General features: G+C 45.6%; 1 long non-coding RNA gene across 1 annotated transcript in view; it reads left to right on the top strand.

Moving 5' to 3' along the window:
• The window catches only part of LOC143767729 (uncharacterized), a 400,410-nt gene that overhangs the window by 37,935 nt on the left and 341,600 nt on the right, over nucleotides 1-20,875 (top strand). The window lies entirely within an intron of this gene.

The raw sequence follows: 20,875 nt of genomic DNA, 5'->3' as shown, positions 1-20,875 counted from the left end.
AACTGGCTGTTCACAGAGTGCTGTATCCAAGCATATTAATGGAAAGTTGAGTGGAAGGTAAAAGTGTGGTAGAAAAAGGTGCACAAGCAACCGCGATAACCACAGCCTTGAAAGGATTGTTAAGAAAAGGCAATTCAAAAATTTCGGGAAGATTCACAAGGAGTGGACTGCTGCTGGAGTCATTGCTGCAAGAGCCACCACACACACACGTATCAGATGAAAGTGAATTTTGCTTTTCATTTAGCAATGAATATCTCAGAGTCTGCAGGAAGAGTGGAGAGACAGACAATCCAAACTGCTTGAGGTCTAGTGTGAAGTTTCCACAATCAGTGATGGTTTGGGGAGCCATGTCATCTGCTGGTGCAGGTCCACTGTGTGTTATCAAGATCAAAGTCAGTGCAGCTGTCTACCAGGAAATTTTAGAGCACTTCATGCTTCCCTCTGCCGACAAGCTTTTTGGAGATGAAAATTTCATTTTCCAGCAGGACTTGGCACCTGTCCACACTGCCAAAAGTACCAATACCTGGTTTAAAAATAACAGTATCACTGTTCTTGATTAGCCAGCAAACTCACCTGACCTTAACCTCATAGAGAATTCATGGGGTATTGTCAAGAGGAAGATGAGACACCAGACCCAACAATGCAGACGAGCTGAAGACTGCTATCAAAGCAACCTGGGCTTCCATAACACCTCAGCAGTGCCACAGGCTGATCGCCTCCATGTCACACCACATTGATGAAGTAATTGATGCAAAAGGAGCCCCAACTAAGTATTGAGCACATTTACTGAGCATACATTTCGGTAGGCCAACATTTTCGATTTTAAAATAATTTTTCAAGCTGGTGTTATAAGGTATTCTAACTTACTGAGATAATGACTTTTGGGTTTTCATTGGCTGTAAGCCATAATCATCATCATTATCAGAAAGAAACACTTGAAATAGATCACTCTGTTTGTAATGACTCTATATAATATGTGAGTTTCACTTTTTGTATTGAAGAACTGAAATACATTAACTTTTTGATGATTTTCTGTTATTGTGAGAAGCACTTGTATGTAAAGCACCCTCCTTAGGCTGCCATCACACTATCAGTATTTGGTCAGTATTTTACATCAGTATTTGTAAGCCAAAACCAGGAGTGGCTGATAAATGCAGAAGTGGTGCATATGTTTCTATTAGACTTTTCCTCTTTGTTCCACTCCTGGTTTTGGCTTACAAATACTGATGTAAAATACTGACCAAATACTGCTATTGTGACGGCAGCGTTAGTAGGGAGGTGCCTGAACAACTCCTGTATTTTCTCTACTTAGTCTGTGTATGTAAGTAGTATGTAGCCAGGCCCCTGGTCCATAACCTGTTCCTGATTCCCATGTTGTCTAAATATGTTCCTGAAACCTGTGTTGATTGAATTAGCACCAGTGTCCTTCCTGGCTTGTCTCAAAATCTGCACTGTTTGAACAAGGATCAGTGTCTGTCATCTGGGTGAGCCAGAATCCATACCATCTGTATATTCTCCTATAGCTGGTCTACCAGTATCCAAATCCTGTACTGCCCGTGACTCCGAATCCATGTCCTTGACTGCCATCCTGACCCATTGGGTGAGCTTCTACAGTACCAGGGACTGCCCAGGACTGTTACCCGACGGCTATCTGCTGTACAAGCCTAACTCCATTATGAGAAGCTCTAGTAAAAACCAAGTAGCCACTCCTGGTTCTTCAACTATCGTCGAGCAGGAGCCTAATCCCTGGCTGACCCTGGAGAAGGATGGGGTAATCACTAGTCAGCCCCCACTACAACTAAAAACAAATGAGGTAAACATAGTAGGGAATACACTTAGCTTGAGAAGACACCAAAGAGGTCACGCCAGCTATCCTTCCAAGAGAACACCAAGAAGGAACTAGTTGATTACAAGTACTTCCAACCAGACAAAGGGAAATAGTAGAACTATCACCGGCTCCTTGCTGAAGCGACTAAAGGAATGTAAACATCCAGCAAAGGTGTGTTAATCAGCAGTAGTGAAGATCACTGCTATGTCCTAGAGGGAGAAGGATATCACTTTGCAACAGAGATACAAGATCCAGAAATTGCCTGCAGAGCTCAGCGCAATGACCTTCTGTAGCCGGATCCAGAATAACTGACTGATGCACAGTACCCTCCCCTTGTATGAGTGGCCTCAGGACCTAGTTTCTCAGGATGAGGCATGGAACGAACGAACCAGCCTAGGGGAATTCACCTCTGATTGAGAAACCCACATCCTCTCTTCTGGACCATAACACCTACAGTGCATGAAGTACAACAGGAAACAACGCTGAAGATGGGAATAAACAATCATCAAAATCTGGAACTCCAAATTACCATCAGTAAGGATTGAGAGCGGCAGCAGGGAGATGACTCAAGAGGTTCTACATATTTATTGAGTAAAGACCTGTGGAACACCTTGTGGATCTTAAGAGCCTGAGGTAACTCAAGAAGAAAAGCTGCAGCATTAATGACAGTGGTTATTTTAAAGGGACCAATAAACCTAGGTCCCAGCTTCCAGGAAGGGATCTTCAACTTCATATTCCTGGTTGATATCCACAAAAAGTAATTCACATTTAGGTCTGGACCTGTCGAGTGTTTCCTGTCAGCAATACGTTTCTACCTGTCTCCCATGATCCTCAAATTACTCTGAGCCCCTTGCCACACAGAGGAGGAAGATAAAGCAAAACGTTCCTCCTCAGGAACTCCTGAAGCCCCCTCCCTCACTAAAAGTACCAAACTGTGGAAGGAAACCGTATGCACAAATAAATAGTGACCTGCCGGTAAATTCTTGGCAATGATTATTAATAGCATACTCGGCCAACGGTAAGGAAGATGCCCAATCCTCCTGGTTTTCAGAGAGAAAACACCTGAGATAAGCCTCTAAAATTCTGATTAATGCGTTCGGAATGTCCATGCAACTGAGGATGGAAAGAAGAGGAAAAGAACAGCGGCACCCCAGTCGAGAACAGAAAACTTTCTAGAACTTGGAAACAAATTGGGTCATCCGATGTAACACAACATCGGAGGGAACACCGTGAAGCTTCATGATCTCATTATCAAAAACCTGAGCGATAGTCTTAGCATTCAGAAGCAGCGTCGGACTGGAGTACCTTGGGCCCACCAGAGAAAAATCATTCTTGGGGCCCACCATGCAGTTTAAAAATACAACACCGGATAGATCCTATATACCACACCACACAGGAGAGCTGACAGATCCTCTATATACTACACCACACAGGAGAGCTGACAGATCCTCTATATACTACACCACACGGGAGAGCTGACAGATCCTCTATATACTACACCACACGGGAGAGCTGACAGATCCTCTATATACAACACCACACGGGAGAGCTGACAGATCCTCTATATACAACACCACACGGGAGAGCTGACAGATCCTCTATATACTACACCACACAGGAGAGCTGACAGATCCTCTATATACAACACCACACGGGAGAGCTGACAGATCCTCTATATACAACACCACACGGGAGAGCTGACAGATCCTCTATATACAACACCACACGGGAGAGCTGACAGATCCTCTATATACTACACCACACGGGAGAGCTCACCGATCCTCTACTTGATGGCAGTCAGTTATAAGGGTAGGTAAGCAGTACATGCAGGAGATGTAGAAACTAGATTAGCACATAATACAGCTGGTCGAAGACCAGTCAGAGTTTACCTGAATTTAGTAAATGAGGGTTTGGGCAGCCTGGGGAGATGATGGTGTCACGTCCTGCGCCCGACGAGCGCCGTTTCGCATGACTGCTTCTTCATAAAGGGGGGCGTGATGGAGACTAGGTAGGGGAGTAGGTTTTTATATCCTAAGGGCGGGTGTAAAGTAACTAGGAGGGCGGAGTGGTAAGCAGAGGGTGGGAATGGGGAGATTATCAATGGTCTTTGTTCGGCGCCAGGGTGCAGTTGGATACATCCCCAGCACATGTGAAGTCAAAGGAGAGGGCGGGGTTACGTGCGTAGGGTGAAGGAGTTGCGGAGGTGTATCTGGCAGTGGTAATGGCGCATGCAGCTGGTCAAAGCTCCCACAGCCAAGGGGACTCCCGGTCCTGCGCCTCATGACACGCAGTGGAGCGCACCGCGTGTCATGGAACTGGCGCTGATCGGAACGCAAGTGGAGATATGAGACCGGCGCATGCGCACTAGCCAGAAGGAGAGGGCTTGTGAGTGTGAGAGACACAAAGTATAGTACCGCCCCCTCCATTCATCCTGTTCTCCGCGGCCGTGGATGAACAGTAAGCAACAAAGAAGAGGGAAGTAAAATGGGAGGATGGAGGAGAAAAGGAAATCATGAGGGTAAGGAGGGGGAAACTATATCTTTTGAAAAGAGGACCGGTGCCATTATGTGCGCCGTGTGAAAAAGAACAAATAAGGCTAAGTGCGGTTAAAGGCCAAAAAAGAGAAGGGTTTAAGAGGTGGGTGCTGAATTGGCCTTACAAGCTGAAGGTGAATATGTTTAGTAAAAAATATTTGTAATAATATGGATGGGTGAGTGGAAATGGAGGGGCTTGAAAGGTGCTAAAAGGAAAATTATGAAAAGGGAGCAAGTTAAAGAAATTGTGTGGAGAAAAAATAAATGAAATAAAATAATATCCGTAATTATAAACACATGGATGGAGTGAAGGTGCTGTGAGATGGAATATTACATAATGATGGAGTGTCCATATAAGTCCCTTGTGTAAAGAAATTTCCTTTTCTTGTCCTCTCAACTTTATTTCCCAGCTGGGATGATTTTTCTTGAAAAGAGCCGCCAGGAACCGACCATTAGGGCTGCGTCAAAACAGGAGACAGGAAGGAAGAAACGGTCCATACACCAATCCTTTGGAGAACAAGTGGCCCAGAAAGGAAAGCCTAGGATACCTACGGGTAAGTTAAAAATGATGGTAGGGTAAATATACAAATGAAATGATAAATAGTTAGGGGTGATGAAGAGGGAAAGAAGATAAAAAAGAATTAATTAAAACCTAGCGACCAATTAAAACTTGGATTGTTGTTGTTATTATTATTAGGAAACGATGTCTGCTATAGGAAGGAAACAAAATCATAATTTTCACTCGGGCGAAAGGGTGTTATAGTGTTCAGGCCGTGTTTCCTATAAAAAGGAAGCAAAGCCATGATTTTCATTTAGGCCAGAGGGTGTGATGGTGTTCAGGCGGTAGATCCATCTACTCTCTTGTTGCGCTAATAATTTGCTTAAGTCCCCCCCTCTGATGCCCAGGTCAATTTGTTCTATGGCTTTAAAAATAAGGCCTCTTGATTGGGAATTGTGGTGTATTTTAAAACGACGGGGTAGGGTTTTAAGTAGAGAAATATCTTCAATGGTCTTAGATTTCTCTATGTCTCTAATGTGTTCCCTCACCCTAATTTTGAGTTCCCGCGATGTTAAGCCAATATACTGTATATCAAATTGCAAGGGCAAGTTGCATGGTATATGACCCCTTGGGTGGAGCATGTAAGATGTTTTCTGATGGTAAATGATTTGGATCCATCAGAATTGGTAAATTTTTTGGCCTTTTTTAGGTTAATGCATGCTTTACATAAGCTACAGGGAAAGAAGCCTTGTAGTGGAATTGAGCATGTTGAATTAGTTGTGGGGTCATAGTGGCTATGAACCAGTATATCCCTGAGATTGCGGCTTCTTTTTGCCATTAGTGGATGTGGAGGGAGACCTTGTTTTAAGACCGGATCTGTCATAAGGATGTGCCAGTGCTTATTAAGGCTAGGTTCACATTGCGTTAGCGCAATCCGCAAGCGCTAAACGGATTGCCCTAACGCAATGTTTTTGTAGGGGCCGCGTTTAGGGGTCACGCTAACGTCCCCGCTCTCGCAGATCCCCGATCTGCGAGAGCGGGGAACGGACCTCTGGCGCGCCGCGGACGCTGCAAAAGAACGGCACATCGCTAGCGCAAGCCGAAATAGGCACGCGCTAGTGATGCACTACAGGCGAAATTTACATTGCTGTCAATGGGTGCGCTAACGGACCCGTTGCACGGCGTTAATTGCGACATTTTCGCCGTGCAACGCTGTCCGTTAGCGATCACCCACTAACGCAATGTGAACCTAGCCTAAGTATTAGCCTTAGGTCTTTCCATCGATTGTGATATGAGGAAATAAATCTTACCTGGCCGTCTTGGGAGCGCGCATCCTTGTGCCTAGGGTATAGTAGTTGTTCTCTTGGGGGGGTTTTTTTGCCTTTTTATAGCCAAATCTGATGGACCGTTTGCAATAACCTCTGTCATAGAATCTATTTGTCAAGTCAAGGGCTTGTTTTTCAAAGTCACCACTTTCCGAGCAGATCCTCTTGGCTCTTAAAAATTGGCCAGTTGGAATATCCTTAATGGTTGCTGGTGGGAGGGAAGAAGTGGCGTGTAGAAAGGAGTTGGTTGAGGTGGGTTTTCTGTATAAATCTGTTGCAATCATCCCATTTGGCATTGTAAAGATTTTTAGGTCCAAAAATTCCAGGTCCTTGCCAAACTTGTAGGTTAGTTTTATGTTCTGATTATTTTGATTTAGTTTGTCCATGAGGAGATGCAAATTGTCTACCGTACCTTCCCAGATGAAACAGATATCGTCTATATAATGCATCTATCCCTGGATGCTTTGTATCTCCCCAGTGTCATCTCCCTGGAAAATGGTCCTCTCCCACGCCCCCAGAAACAAGTTGGCATATAAGGGGGCACAAGAGGCTACCATGGAGGTCCCCTGAGTTTGTAGATAAATTTTATTATTAAACGTAAAAACGTTATGGGTGAGAATAAAGACTAGTAGGGCCAGAATCAAATTAGCCAGAGGGGATGCCAGGTTGCTCATTTGAAGATACCACAATACGGCTTTTAGGCCATCTTCATGCCTGATGGAAGTATATAATGATTCTACATCGGCAGTTACCATCAGCTTATGGTCTTCAAGGTATATATAATCTAGTCTTTGTAGTGCTGCCGTGGTGTCTTGTATGTAAGAGGGAAGAGTGGTCACCAGTGGTTTCAGGTAATAATCAAGTCACAAATTACCTCACACAGGCCGCCGTTGCCCGATATTATGGGTTTCCCTGGCAGATCTAGTAGGTTTTAGTTAATCTTGGGGACCAGATATAAAGTTGGCAATTCGGGATGAAGATTCTTGACATGTTCCAGCATTTTTTAAGGAACAATTTCCTGGTCAAAAGCTTGATTATGAAAATTTGAAAGGGGATTTGTGAGTAGTTTTTTGAAGCAGTCAGGTTCATTTAGCAGTCTCAAAGCCTGCTTTTCATATAGGGGGTTGGCCATATGACTAGGTTTCCCCCTTTATCAGCAGGTTTGAAGACTACGTCAGGAAGAGACTGTAATTTGGCCAGAGCCAATCTCTCCTGTTTCTTATTGGATGCCCAGAATGGAGATTTTTGGAGTGTTTCTATCTCAGATGTAACAATTTTGGTAAAAACCTCTATAGCTGATACCGTGCTAATGGGGGGGAAATTTTTTGCTAAATAAATTGTGGGGAAAGTTACTGATCTCCAAGGTGTTCTCTTCCAATAGAGCTTCTAGATTTCTTAGAGCTTCTCTCTCATCGGCAGAGGTAAAGATGTCGTGGTTCATGTTTTTATTGTGCAATTTTTTGAAAGTCAATTTTCTGGCAAAGAGATGTAGATCTCTTACCACTGAAAACGTATCTAAATGACATGAAGGGGAGAAAGATGGACCTTTTTCCAATAAATTGAGTTGTGCATTTGACAAAGTGTGTGAAGATAGGTTAATTACCTCTTGGTGTTCTCCAAAGTTTTTAGCTGATTTGGACTTTGTAAAAATGTCAGGTAGGTGTTTATTGCATCTAAGGGTACTGTCACACTATCACACTTTGATCGCTACGACGGTACGATTCGTGACGTTGCTGCGATATCCATACGATATCGCAGTGTCTGACAGCTACTGCGATCAGACACCCCTGCTGCGAATCGTACGTCGTAGCAGATCGTGTGGAACTTTCTTTCGTCGCTTGATCACCCGCTGACATCGCTGGATCGTTGTGTGTGACAGCGATCCAGCGATGTGTTCGCTTGTAACCAGGGTAAACATCGGGTAACTAAGCGCAGGGCCGCGCTTAGTAACCCGATGTTTACCCTGGTTACCAGCGTAAACGTTAAAAAAACAAACAGTACATACTCACATACATTCCGGTGTCTGTCCTCCGGCGTCTCAGCTTCTCTGCACTGTGCGCGCCGGCCAGAAAGCGAGCACAGCGGTGACGTCTGACGTCACCGCTCTGCTTTCCGGCCGCTGTGCTTACACAGTGCTGAGAAGCTGAGACGCCGGGGACAGACACCGGAATGTATGTGAGTATGTACTGTTTGTTTTTTTAACGTTTACGCTGGTAACCAGGGTAAACATCGGGTTACTAAGCGCGGCCCTGCGCTTAGTAACCCGATGTTTACCCTGGTTACCCGGGGACTTCGGCATCGCTCCAGCGCCGTGATTGCAAAGTGTAACCGCAGTCTACGACGCTGGAGCGATATTCATACGACGCTGCGACGTCACGGATCGTGCCGTCGCAGCGACGAATATTGCACAGTGTGACAGTACCCTTAGTCTAGTGCTTATTGATTCATTATTCGATGCTTCATTGTCAATTGCCGAGGTATTCATGTCCGACATCGATTGAGCTGAACTTTCGGACTGAGTCCTATGGTGAGATGTTGCAGGTTTGGAATTGTCTTGGTTTGGTCTTCTCGTTGTCTTTTTCTGTTGCCAACGGTATACTTTGTTACTATCATAGTCATTTAGATCTCTTTGGTATTTTTTAAGTTTACTTTGTGATATCTCACTTTCCCATTTGTCAAGGTCTTTATTGATGTCAACTAATATTTTATCAAAATCCTCCACCGGTAGGTCTTTCACTAGTGTCCTTTCTAATTCTTCAACATTTTCATCAATGCTCTTTAGGGAAAGAGTGTTTTTGTCAATAATGAATAGGATAAAATCTAAAGAGCAGGTGGTAGCTGCTGAGGTCCACCTCTTGAGCTGGACCTCATCTTTAAAGTCAAATGAAGGATGAACTTGTACCCTCAAACCACGTGGAATGATTTGTTGGCTCATATAATTCTCAAGAGAGGATTTGTTCCACCATATTTTGGTCTTCTTGTATAGAGCATTCCTATATAGTCGAATTGTTTCCTTAACAGTTTTATTAGTATCAGAGGAAGGGGTGGAGGTCCCCTGTCTGAAAAAATGTGATACCTTAGACTGCCAGGAGCGTTCCCTGGCTTTGAAATCCATTAGAGTAAAGTTGCAGATAATCTGTTTACTAAGCACAGAGATATTTATTAATCCCATAATCCAACAATTAAATTGGCAATAGCACTTCGATCATGGATGCTTACAAACGTTTACCTAATAAGGTATGAAGTGACTAGAAGATAAGTGAATAGTATACATTTTTTTTTTTTTATTAACATAATGTTAAAAACAGATAATATTATATAAAAAAACAGAAAGATGTAATAATGGGACCTCCAAAACAAGTCAGGGCGTGACACTTGAAAAGTGATGGGCGCCGAACAAAGACCATTGACAATCTCCCCATTCCCACCCTCTGCTGCTTACCACTCCGCCCTCCTAATTACTTTACACCCGCCCTTAGGATATAAAAACCTACTCCCCTACCTAGTCTCCATCACGCCCCCCTTTATGAAGAAGCAGTCATGCGAAACGGCGCTCGTCGGGCGCAGGACGGGACACCATCATCTCCCCAGGCTGCCCAAGCCCTCATTTACTAAATTCAGGTAAACTGACTGGTCTTCGACCAGCTGTATTATGTGCTAATCTAGTTTCTACATCTCTTGCATGTACTGCTTACCTACCCTTATAACTGACTGCCATGTAGTGGTCTCTTTGTACTTTATGCTCATGATTTATAGACACCACAGCAGAGATGTAACTTATTGCACTTTTTCTGTAGCCTGTGTTAGTAACTTAATCTTTGGCAGTTTGGGCACTTTGTGGGATGATCATTACTGTTCTTTCTTCTGGTCAGGGTTCCCTTTTTTTTGGTAAGGATTGTGTAAGGAAACAATGAGACGCCTTATCGTGTCCATCCATTACAGCAAGTCCACCTAACCAGCCTATAGGGCCGCTTTCCAGTTGCTGTGAGATCACAAAACCATCACCCTTCAAGTGTCATGCCCTGACTTGTTTTGGAGATCCCATTATTACATCTTTCTGTCTTTTTATATAATATTGTCTGTTTTTAACATGTTAATAAATAAAAATTATTTTTTTTTCTTCACTCATCTTCTAGTCACTTTATACCTTATTAGGTAAATGTTTGTAAGCATCTATACATACATCTCTACATACTGCACCACACAGGAGAGCAGTAATATAGGTCCAGTGTGTGTAGTAAAATACTTACCGGTGGCCATATTCCACTGCAATGAAGAAGACAGAAGAACGACACAGCGGCAGAAGACGGCGACTGCTGCGTATTTTATTACACACAGGGAAGCGGTATCATAGCTTTCTGTTGGGGGCGAGACATTGTTTTTGTTAGTACGATTTTGGGATAGATGTGGTTTTCATCACTTGCTATAGCTTTTTTTGTGGAATTGTGGCGAACAGAAAAAAGTACATTTGGTGTTCTTGAGTTGTTTCTGTTTATGGTGTTTACTATGAATTGCAGCCAATCAGTGTTTACTCTGCTGCCCAGGGCTTTGTGGAAGAGGAGCAGAGAGATACAGTACAGGAAACGGGTGACTGCGGGTCAGCTGTTGTGTGCGTGTCTCCTCTCAGACTCAGCCGCACAGTCAGCTGTTCCGCTGACTTGTCTGGCTGAAGTGAGGGTCGGCACGCACCCAGAGCTCTCCTGGCAGAGTTACAGAAGTCCGGCAGCGACAGCAGGTGATGTGAAGGAGCTGCGCATGCACTTCCCATCACCTGTGCAGTCTGCCAGCCGGTGCCGACTATACAATAAAGTGCGCACTGCTGGACACACGCTAGGAGCATGCAGGGCAGGCACAAATGAAGGAGCTGGGGCTGGGAGCGGGGCCCACCGGAGGATTCTCCGGTGTCCCGGTGACCCAGTCTGACCCTGTTCAGAAGTCCCGGTAATGCCATGAAATGCACCATTTAACTGAACCTATCTACAACCACCAAAACACCATCTTGGCTGCCAATACCGGAAGGTCACTAATAAAATCCATGGACTAGTGTGTCCATGGTTTACTAGGAATGGGCAGTGGAATAAGAGAACCAGACGGACAGGTATGCGATACTTTAGAACGCGCGCGAACACTGCAAGCAGACACCTGTTCAACTACATCCCGATGCAACCATGGCCACCAAAAACAACGAGAATGGAGGTCTGCGGTTGCCTTACCCTCTGGATGACCAGCAAGCACGGAGTTACGATGTTCCTATATAGCTTTACGCGCAAATTATATGGTACAAATAATCTCCCCGAAAGGCAGGTGCATATCCCTGAGCATCCAACACCTCTCCCTCCAGGTCAGGGTACAAGGCTGTAATAACTACTCCCTTCTGTAGAATTGAGACAAGGTTCTCATGATCACCACCACCTGGTAAGCTATGGGACAAAGCATTAGCCTTGGTGTTTTTTAACTCCTGGATGAAAAGTGACCACAAATTTGAATCTAGTAAACAGTGACCACCTAACTTGCCTTGGGTTGAGACGTTTAGCCAATTGAAGATATGACAGGCTCTTGTGGTCCATGATAACCGTAATAAGATGGACTGGCCCTCTAACGAATATCGCCATTACAGGAACACCAATTTAATTGCCAGAAGCTCCCTATTACCCATGTCATAATTTCTCTCAGTCGATAATAATTTTTGGGAAAAGAAGGCGCATGGACCCCATTTACCAGGTGACGGTATAGCCCCAACCCCCACCTCCGACGCATCCACTTCTACTATGACAGGTTGAGAAACTTCCGGTTGACAGAGTATAGGTGCTGTGTCAAAACAACTCTTGAAGGAGGAAAAAGCCTGCTGAGCAGCATTCGATCATTTAGAAAAATCAGACCCCTTCCTTGTCATGTCAGTAAGGGATTCCACCATTACCAAGTAATGAGCTTAACTAAGGTTGAGCAAGCAAGCCCATGAGTTCTAGAAAACTCAGCATCAACCATCTTGACTTCAGCTCCACTGTCTACAATCTCTGAAATTCTGTTGTGCTCTCTGTTATAGACCTGGTGGTTAGGAGCACCCGGAATGACCTTATGGTTAAACTAGAAATCAGGACAAGCTCTGGGGAAGTGGGAACTCTGCTGACCGCAAACCCTTATCCTATCACACACACTAGAAATAGCCGTGGAGCGTACCTAACTCTCCCTAGACGCCTCTTCACAGCCTAAGAGCTAACTACCCCTAAAGATACAAAATAAAGCCTTACCTTGCCTCAGAGAAATTCCCCAAAGGAAAAGGCAGCCCCCCACAAATATTGACTGTGAGTTAAGAGGAAAGTCACAAACACAGGAATGAAACAGGTTTTAGCAAAGGAGGCCAGTCTTCACTAAATAGTCAGAGGATAGAAAAGGGAACTATGCGGTCAGCACAAAAAACTACAAAAACCACGCAGAGTGTGCAAAAAGACCTCCACACTGACTCACGGTGTGGAGGTGCAACTCTGCACCCCCAGAGCTTCCAGCTAGCAAGGAAATATCATGATAGCAAGCTGGACTAGAACTTAGCATGTACTAAGAAATATATTCAGAAAGCAATGAATAACAAATGAACTAGCAGGGACTTAGCTTCTGCTGGAGTAGACAGGTCATCAGAGAAATCCAAGAGAGATCTGAACCAGTACTGAGACATTGACAGCTGGCATGAAGTAACGATCTGAGTGGAGTTAAATAGGGAGGCCAGCATAGCAATAAACGAGGGCAGCTGAGAAAGCCAACCTCAAGGACCAGCAGTTCCACTCAAAGCCACCAGAGGGAGTCCAAGGACAGAACTCACCAAAGTACCATTCATGACCACAGGAGGGAGCCCGAGAACGGAATTCACAACAGTACCTTCCCCTTGAGGAGGGGTCACCGAACCCTCACCAGAGCCCCCAGGCCGATTAGGACGAGCCAAATGAAAGGCACGAACTAAATCGGCAGCATGGACATCGGAGGCAACAACCCAGGAATTATCCTCCTGACCATAGCCCTTCCATTTAACCAGGTACTGAAGCTTCCGTCTCAAAATACGAGAATCCAAAATCTTCTCCACCACATACTCCAACTCCCCCTCGACCAACAACGGAGCAGGAGGATCAACGGAGGGAACCATAGGCGCCACATATCTCCGCCACAACGACCTATGGAACACATTATGGATGGCAAAAGAAGCTGGAAGGACCAAACGAAATGACACAGGATTGAGAATTTCCGAAATCTTATAAGGACCAATGAAACGAGGCTTAAACTTAGGAGAAGAAGCCTTCATAGGAACATAACGAGAAGACAACCAAACCAAATCCCCAACACTAAGTCGGGGACCAACACAGCGACGGCGGTTAGCGAAACGTTGAGCCTTCTCCTGGGACAACGTCAAATTGTCCACTACGTGAGTCCAAATTTGCTGCAACCTGTCCACCACAGAATCCACACCAGGACAGTCAGAAGGCTCAACCTGCCCTGAAGAAAAACGAGGATGACAACCAGAATTGCAAAAAAAAGGCGAAACCAAAGTACCCGAACTAGCCCGATTATTAAGGGCGAACTCAGCCAATGGCAAGAAGGTCACCCAATCATCCTGATCAGCAGAAACAAAGCCTCTCAGATAGGTTTCCAAGGTCTGATTGGTTTGTTCGGTTTGGCCATTTGTCTGAGGATGGAAAGCCGAAGAAAAAGACAAATCAATGCCCATCTTAGCACAAAAGGACCGCCAAAACCTAGAAACCAACTGTGAACCTCTGTCCGACACAATGTTCTCCGGAATGCCATGCAAACGAACCACATGCTGAAAAAATAATGGAACCAAATCAGAGGAGGAAGGTAATTTGGGCAAGGGTACCAAATGGACCATCTTAGAAAAGCGATCACAAACCACCCAGATGACAGACATCCTTTGAGAGACCGGAAGATCAGAAATAAATTCCATGGAAACATGCGTCCAGGGCCTTTTCGGGACCGGCAAGGGCAAAAGTAACCCACTGGCACGAGAACAGCAGGGCTTGGCCCGAGCACAAGTCCCACAGGACTGCACAAAAGAACGCACATCCCGTGACAAGGAAGGCCACCAAAAGGACCTAGCCACCAAATCTCTGGTACCAAAAATCCCAGGATGACCAGCCAACACCGAACAATGAACCTCAGAAATAACTCTACTAGTCCATCTATCAGGGACAAACAGTTTCTCCGCTGGACAACGGTCAGGTCTATCAGCCTGAAACTCCTGCAGCACCCGCCGCAAATCAGGGGAGATGGCAGACAGAATTACCCCCTCTTTGAGAATACCAGCCGGCTCAGGGACTCCCGGAGAATCAGGCACAAAACTCCTAGAAAGGGCATCAGCCTTCACATTCTTAGAACCCGGAAGGTATGATACCACAAAATCGAAACGGGAGAAAAACAGTGACCATCGAGCCTGTCTAGGATTCAACCGCTTGGCAGACTCGAGAAGTCAGATTCTTGTGATCCGTCAAGACCACCACGCGATGCTTGGCTCCCTCAAGCCAATGTCGCCACTCCTCGAATGCCCACTTCATAGCCAACAACTCCCGATTGCCAACATCATAATTACGCTCAGCAGGCGAAAACTTTCTAGAAAAGAAAGCACATGGCTTCATCACAGAGCCATCAGAACTTCTTTGAGACAAAACAGCCCCTGCTCCAATCTCAGAAGCATCAACCTCGACCTGAAAAGGGAGCGAAACATCTGGCTGACACAACACAGGAGCCGAAGAGAAACGACGTTTCAACTCCTGAAAGGTTCAACGGCCGCAGAGGACCGATTCACCACATCAGCACCCTTCTTGGTCAAATCAGTCAACGGTTTAACACTAGAAAAATTAGCGATGAAGCGACGGTGAAAATTAGCAAAGCCCAGGAATTTCTGAAGGCTCTTCACAGATGTAGGCCGACTCCAATCATAAATGGCCTGAACTTTAACAGGATCCATCTTGATAGTAGAAGGGGAAAAAATGAAGCCCAAAAAGGAAACCTTCTGAACTCCAAAGAGACATTTAGATCCCTTCACAAACAAGGAATTAGCACGAAGGACCTGGAACACCATTCTGACCTGCTTCACATGAGACTCCCAATCATCCGAAAAGACCAAAATATCATCCAAATATACAATCATGAAACTATCCAGATACTTTCGGAAGATGTCATGCATAAAGGACTGAAACACAGAGGGAGCATTAGAAAGCCCGAATGGCATCACCAGGTACTCAAAATGGCCCTCGGGCGTATTAAATGCTGTTTTCCATTCATCGCCCTGTTTAATACACACAAGATTATACGCCCCTCGAAGATCTATCTTGGTGAACCAACTAGCCCCCTTAATCCGAGCAAACAAATCAGACAGTAGAGGCGAAGGGTACTGAAATTTGACCGTGATTTTATTGAGAAGGCGGTAATCTATACAAGGTCTCAGAGAACCATCCTTCTTGGCCACAAAAAAGAACCCTGCTCCCAATGGTGACGACGACGGGCGAATATGCCCTTTTGTCCAAGGACTCTTTTGTATAACTCCGCATAGCGGCGTGTTCTGGCACAGATAAATTGAAAAGTCGTCCCTTAGGGAACTTGCTACCAGGAATCAAATTAATAGCACAATCACAATCCCTATGAGGAGGTAGGGCACTGGATTTTGGCTCATCAAATACATCCCGGTAATCCGACAAACTCAGGGACTTCAGAAGGAGTAAAGGAAGAAATTGACAACGATGGAACATCCCCATGTACCCCTTGACAACCCCAACTGGACACAGACATTGATTTCCAATCCAATACTGGATTATGGACCTGTAGCCATGGCAAACCCAACACGACCACATCATGCAGATTATGCAACACCAAAAAGCGAATATCCTCCTGATGTGCAGGAGCCATGCACATGTTCAACTGAGTCCAGTACTGAGGCTTATTCTTGGCCAAAGGCGTAGCATCAATTCCCCTCAATGGAATAGGATACTGCAAGGGCTCCAAGAAAAAACCACAGCGCCTGGCAAACTCCAAGTCCATCAAATTCAGGGCAGCGCCTGAATCCACAAATGCCATAACAGAGTAGGACGACAAATAGCAAATCAGAGTAACGGACAAAAGAAATTTAGGCTGTACAGTACCAATGGTGACGGACCTAGCGAACCACTTAGTGCGCTTAGGACAATCAGAGATAGCATGAGTGGAGTCACCACAGTAAAAACACAGCCCATTCTGACATCTGTGTTCTTGCCGTTCAGCTCTGGTCAAAGTCCTATCACATTGCATAGGCTCAGGCCTCTGCTCAGAGGATACCACCAAATAGTGCACAGTTTTGCGCTCACGTAAGCGCCGATCGATCTGTATGGCCAAGGACATTGATTCATTCAGACCAGCAGGCGTGGGGAACCCCACCATAACATCCTTAAGGGCTTCAGAAAGACCCTTTCTGAAAATTGCTGCCAGGGCACACTCATTCCATTGAGTAAGCACAGACCACTTTCTGAACTTCTGGCAATATACCTCCGCTTCATCCTGATCCTGACACAAAGCCAGCAAAATTTTCTCTGCCTGATCCACAGAATTCGGTTCATCATAAAGCAATCCCAGCGCCAGAAAAAACGCATCTACATTACGCAATGCAGGATCTCCTGGCGCCAGGGAGAATGCCCAGTCTTGAGTGTCGCCATGTAACAAAGAAATAATAATTTTTACTTGCTGAATGGGGTCACCAGAAGAGCGGGGTTTCAGAGCAAGAAACAGTTTACAATTATTTTTGAAATTCAGAAACTTAGATCTATCCCCAGAAAACAAATCAGGAATTGGAATTCTAGTGTTGTGAACTCTGTTTTCGGGCTCCCTCTTGTGGTCACAGGTGGTATTGTGTGAGTTTTGTTTTTTGGGCTCCCCCTGGTGGCTTTGTTTGTTATCCTGCGGGTCTGTGGCTGGATCAGTTGCCTCGTTGTCCACTAGGGAGGTTCCTATTTAGCTCTGCTACACCTTCACTTGTTGCCGGCTGTCGATGTATTCAGTGCTATTCTGATTACTCCTGACTATCTTCGTTTTCAGTCTCTTCATGAGAAGCTAAGTTTCTGTTTGATTATTTTTTGCTCATCAGTCTGCAATATGATTTCTGTGTATGATGAGTTTAGTCCAGCTTGCTAATATGTGATTTCTTGCTTCTGGTAAGCTCTGGGGTACGGAGTTGCTTCCCCCGCACCGTTAGTTGGTGCGGGGGCACGAGCAATCTCTGCGTGGATATTTTGTATAGGGTTTTCTATTGACCGCACAGTTCCCTTCCTATTTTCTGTTATCTAGTGTTAGCGGGCCTCATTTGCTAAATCTATTTCATCTCTGCGTTTGTGCTTTCCCCTTAACTCACCCTTAATATTTGTGGGGGCTTTTCTATATCTTTGGAGTCATTTCTCTGAGGTAAGTACGACTTTACTTTCCCTCTAGGGATAGTCAGTTTCTCAGGCCGTGAAGAGACATCTAGGATTTCCAGGTAACGTTCCACGGCTATCTATAGTTGTGTGCGGATAGGATCAGGTTGCGGTCAATCCAGTTACCACTTCCCCAGAGCTAGTCGTCGGTTTAGTTCCTTAGCTAGTCAGACTTGCGATCCTTGCCACTAGGATCATAACATCTAGGCTCTAACATCGGATTCTGAACTACATAATTTTGAATGCTTTGTACCCTTGCAGTAAGTTGATCCACACTAGAGGACAGAACTTGAATGTCCATATCTACACCTGAGTCCTGAACCACCCAGAGGTTAAGCGGAAAAGAAAGACAAAACACACTGCAGAAAAAAAAAAATGGTCTCAGAACTTCTCTTATCCCTCTATTGAGATGCATTAACACTTTGAGGCCAGCTGTACTGTTATGGACCTGGTGGTTAGGTGCACCCGGAATGACCTGATAGTTAATCATGGAATCGGGACAAGCTCTGGGGAAGTGGGAACTCTGCTGACCGCAAACCCTACTCCTATCACACACACTAGAAATAGCTGTGGAGCGTGCCTAACTCTGCCTAGATGCCTCTTCACAGCCTAAGAGCTAACTACCCCTAACGATAGGAAATAAAGCCTCACCTTGCCTCAGAGAAATTCCCCAAAGGAAAAGGAAGCCCCCCACAAGTGTTGACTGTGAGTTAAGAGGAAATCACAAACACAGGAATGAAATAGGTTTTAGCAAAGGAGGCCAGTCTAACTAAACAGATTGAGGATAGAAAAGGGATCTTTGCGGTCAACACAAAAAATGACAAAAACCACGCAGAGTGTGCAAAAAGACCCCCGCACCGACTCATGGTGCGGTGGTGCCACTCTGCACCCCCAGAGCTTCCAGCTAGCAAGGCAATATCATGATAGCAAGCTGGACTAGAACTTAGCAAGAAAACAATGAACAACAAATGAACTAGCAGGAACTTAGCTTCTGCTGGAGTAGACAGGTCATCAGAAGAATCCAAGAGAGATCTGAACCAGTACTAAGACATCGACAGCTGGCATGAAATAACGATCTGAGTGGAGTTAAATAGAGAAGCCAGTCTAGCAATAAACGAGGGCAGGTGAGGAAGGAACCTCAAGAGCTAGTAGCTCCCCCCACAGCCACCAGAGGGAGTTCACAGACAGAACTCGCTGAAGTACCATTCATGACCACAGAAGGGAGTTCGAGAACGGAATTCATAACAGTTAACCCAGTGTGCCGTCGGTGAGATGTACCATCCCTGCCCACAAGAACTTGTCCACGTGGCCGTGGTTAGGTGGACTTTCCCAGTAACAGCTTTGTTGAGGGCACGAGTAATGTTGTGGGACACATGCTGGTGTAATGCTGGTATGGCACACCAGGAGACATGTGGCGACTGGGGACCGAGTACCTTGGAAAGGCCACCGCTTTCAGTTTGTGGAAAGCTTCCGTCTCAATGAGTCTAAAGGGCAACATTTCGAGCGCAAGCAGACGAGAAGTGTTAGAATTTAGTACTGTGGCTTGTGGGGCGTTGGCTGGGTTGGCTGGGTATTTCCCCTTGTGTTCCAGTGACTGGGGTATAGACAACTGAAGGCTGCCCTGGGACAAGGACGTGGATGGGATTGATGATGGTGCTGGTTGACTGTGGGCAACATCAGGTGCAGGACCCGAGGCATCTTTACAGGTACGGTGAACTGGGGATTGGCTTGTATGCAAAACAGTGGAAGAAGCAGTGGTGTCACCTGCAGACAGTGTTCCTGGAACCTGGGGTTCGGCCCACAAAGTCGGGTGCTTTGGTGCCATGTCCTGTTTGGGGTTATCGGCAGAGTCTTTAAAAAAATAACCTGACTCTGGAAGATCTAACAGTTGGAATGGCAACTTCCGTCATGTTGGTGTTACGGGGAACGGATGCACGCCTTCTGTCTATGGCCACCACACTGCTTCTTCCTGCCTGTTGGGGTGATATGCCTCCTTCCCCATGTGTGCTGCTGTCCTAGCTCTGCATGTCGTTCTGCCAGGTTGGGTCAGATACTTTAGTCATCCACCACCTCGTCCTCCACATCTGCACCCTGCTCCTCCTCCTGACTTTCTGGCAATTGTCTCATCGTCCACCACTTGTGACACTTTCCCACCATCGCCTTCGTGTGACCGTGGCTGTTTAAATCTTTAGGCATCGCTACATGCGATCTCATGTGGCCCCACTTCAAATTGACCGGCCGAGAGTCCGGAATCTTTAAAGGGTAAACTGATCAGCTCTTCGGAGTGTCCAAGTGCGGGATCATTTGTCTCAGGGCACTCGGCATGATGGTAGGAAGGAAGATCAGGGTGGGTAATATCCGGTCCTCACTCACGGCTACTCATACTTGACCGTGTGGAAGACGTGGTGGTGGCTTAGTGACTGGAAGCATTATTCGCTATCCAACCAACAATCATTTCACAATGCTGTGGCTTCAATAGTGGTGTGCTGCGGTCCCCTAGAAAGTAGGACAGGAAGGTCGAGCGCCAAGATGTGGCTCTTTGTTGTTCACTTTCAGCTGGGCCTCATCCTCTGCGTTCACCATCAGCATCACGGCCACTTCCCCGTCCCTTGCCCCTTGCCTTGCCCATTTTAAATAGACTACTAAAATATTTGAAAAGCTCAATACAAATAATTTTTCTCCAAATAAATCCATGTGATCAGTATGCCTGAAAAGCAAGTATTTGTCAGGCATCCAGATGTAGCAGAGCTGGGCTCGTCTAGACTGTGTGCACATACAACACACAACACACAACATACAACATTGAACATACAACATGCGCCATGCGACATACAACATGCGACCTACATGTTACGACATTTGACATGCACAACATACAACATTGACCATGCGACATGCACCATGCGACGTGCGACATGCACCATGCGACGTGCACCATGCGACGTACAACATGCGACATGCAACATACAACATGCAACATACATGTTACATACAACATTTGACATGCACAACATGCAACATTGAACATGCGACATACATCATGCGACATGCAATGTACAACATGCGACATGCACAATGCGACATACAACATGCGACATGACATGCGACATACAACATGCGACATAACATGCGACATACCTGCGACATGACATACGCGACATGACATACGCGACATGACATACGCGACATGACATGCGCCACATGACATGCGCCACATGACATGCGACATACAACATGCGACATAACATTAAAAC

This window comes from Ranitomeya variabilis, chromosome 4 (assembly GCF_051348905.1).
Source record: "Ranitomeya variabilis isolate aRanVar5 chromosome 4, aRanVar5.hap1, whole genome shotgun sequence".
Taxonomy (NCBI): Eukaryota; Metazoa; Chordata; class Amphibia; order Anura; family Dendrobatidae; genus Ranitomeya; species Ranitomeya variabilis.
Note: the sequence above shows the minus strand (reverse complement) of the source record. Positions and strands in the feature narration are given on the sequence as shown.